General features: G+C 41.0%; 1 protein-coding gene across 3 annotated transcripts in view; it reads right to left on the bottom strand.

Moving 5' to 3' along the window:
* Positions 1 to 2,500, bottom strand: part of ccdc162 (coiled-coil domain containing 162) — a 93,221-nt gene that overhangs the window by 30,545 nt on the left and 60,176 nt on the right.

The raw sequence follows: 2,500 nt of genomic DNA, 5'->3' as shown, positions 1-2,500 counted from the left end.
TGATCTATGTTTTAAATTTCTGTCCAGAGAGGTCATGTTTTGATCCTCGATTGTTGTCACGCACTCAAGTGATGTGATTTCGCGAGTCAGAGTTCACCAAGCTTGAACTTTGCAATGCAGCAAACTGCCAAACTTGACGCACGACCTTGCGTTTCCGTTCTGACACATTCGTGTACGTATAAATGGAAGTTTATTGGGCGAAAATTCCAGTGTGACCGCAGCTTAACCTGTGGATTACAAACAAGCCTGAAGGACTCAATTAGTTTGATTAGGTTTGTTTATTTAGGGTTGAAACTAAACTGTGCAGAGCTGCAGCCCTCCATATATCATCGTATTAAACAGTGACTACGTTTACATGGACATCAGTAATCAAATTATTTGTCCTAATCTAATTAAGACAATAAAAAGCTTAAGGCATTTATGCCTAGTTCAGACTGCGTGATTTAAGCCCCGATTTTGGCTCGCCGACAGGTTTTGAGAAATCGGCGACAAATGCCTGAAATCACAGGCAAATCGCTGCTCGTGCACGTGAGTGACAATCACACAGTATGAACTTTCAAAGACGCGATCTGAGAGAATCGCAGATGAGTCGCCGATGCCTGTGAGATATTTGGCATGCTAAATATCTGGAGCTGTCGGCGATTCAAATCATGCCGTGTGAATTGAGTTTTGACTGAAAATAACATCAGCGATTGCCTACAGCCAATGAGAGAGCAGCATCCACTTGTGTGTGTGTGTGTGTGTGTGTATACCTGCTGCAGGCCAGCGGGAGGCTGGGGGAGAAGGTAAAAGCACTCTTTTTTGGTTTATTTGGACCCACGAAATGGAAGAAAAACTAGTGGAGGTTTGACAGGACTCAGAAGCAACCGTGTCTGTTTGACGTTTCATACAGAAAGAAATTAGTTTATTATCAACGTTGAGGAGAAATGGCTAATTCCCTTTAAACCCAGGTGAGCAAACATGTACATGTTCAACCCCATTAAAGGCTTCTTTCTCATTGTGTAGTTATTAACAAAAGATATACAACGTGTTTTTGGCTGTGAGACGTAGTTTGGACGAAGTTGTCGGCGATTCTTCCTATAGTAAAGTCATGCAATGTGAATGTCCCTGTCGCCGATCCATCTTGCAGTGTAAACAAAGCAGCGACGAAACGCTAGCCCAGATAGTCATGCAGTGTGAAAACATCTGTGACACGACTACTTTGAAAATCATCCAGTCTGAACTCTGCATTACATGAGTTGCTTGTTAAATGTTTCTTTCATGATCCGGTTAACATAGCACATATTTAGATTAACGTCATTGAGTCACCACGTTATCCGCATTTCCTCCGGAGTTTCATGTAATTTCGGGTGTTACATTATTAATTTGTTGACTTTAACTGCGGTTTGGCACTTTCACTTTCGTTTGGGCATGCCCCTCGTGACAAACGGGATATTGGATGCAACTATGAACCGTTGTTTTAATGGAAGTTCATACTGCATGCTGAATGAAAGTAAAAAAACCTCTGCATTTCACCATGCAGGTGTCTGTGGTCTGCACTGACTCGATAGGTGCAAAGAGTGTCAAACAGCCATGTGTGTGTATGTGTGTGTGTGACCTGTCGCAAAACACGGCGAAAAGTCCTACATGACGGTAATAGTTCAATTAAGGTGTTTACAAGTCTGTGCTGCACTTCAATAATGTGACTAAAATACGATTTCTCTTTAGTTCGATTAAGACCTTAGCCTTATTGAATTAATCAAAAATCGCTGTTTACATGGTCGACTCTTAATCAGAGTATTGGCTTAATCGCATTAAAATCACATTATTGGTGTCCATGTAAACGTAGTCATTGATATATGAGCAAACTATGAATCCACACACAAATATTTACATTCAGATTACTGTGTTCGCATTTTACAATACATTTAGTCATTTAGCAGACACTTTCGTCCAAAGTGACTTACAATTGAGGAGGCATTTAGTAATTTAACATTGAGTGACTCATTGTGAAATACACTGCATTATGAGCGTATTTATCACTGGGTAATGCACTCTCTTTAGTTTTGGTCTTATGGCTGTAGTATTGGTACTGGAAATGCTTGTGTTGTTGTTGTTTTCACATTAGATTAGCTTAGGGGTTAGCTCTGTCACCTCACAGCAAAAAGGTCACTGGTTTAAGTCCCGGCTAGGTCAGTTGGTGTTGGGTCTGTGTGGAGTTTGCATGTTCTCCCCGTCTTCATGTGGTTTTCCTCCACAGTCCAAAGACTAAAGGTGAATTGGATGAACTAAATTGGCTGTAGTGTATGAGTGTGTGTGTGTGAATGTGAGAGTGCAACTTGGTTGCACCTTGAGGAGCATCCGCTGTGTAAAACAAATAATGGACAAGTTGTTGGTTCATTCCTCTGTGGCAACCCTTAATAAATCAGGGACTAAGCCGAAGGACAATTTTTCTTTGTAAACCAAGACAAATCTGTAAAACCCCAATTTCATTCATTCATTCATTTTCTTGTCGGCTTAG

This window comes from Danio rerio, chromosome 17, assembly GCF_052040795.2.
Source record: "Danio rerio strain M-AB ecotype USA chromosome 17, GRCz13ab, whole genome shotgun sequence".
Lineage (NCBI taxonomy): Eukaryota > Metazoa > Chordata > Actinopteri > Cypriniformes > Danionidae > Danio > Danio rerio.
Note: the sequence above shows the minus strand (reverse complement) of the source record. Positions and strands in the feature narration are given on the sequence as shown.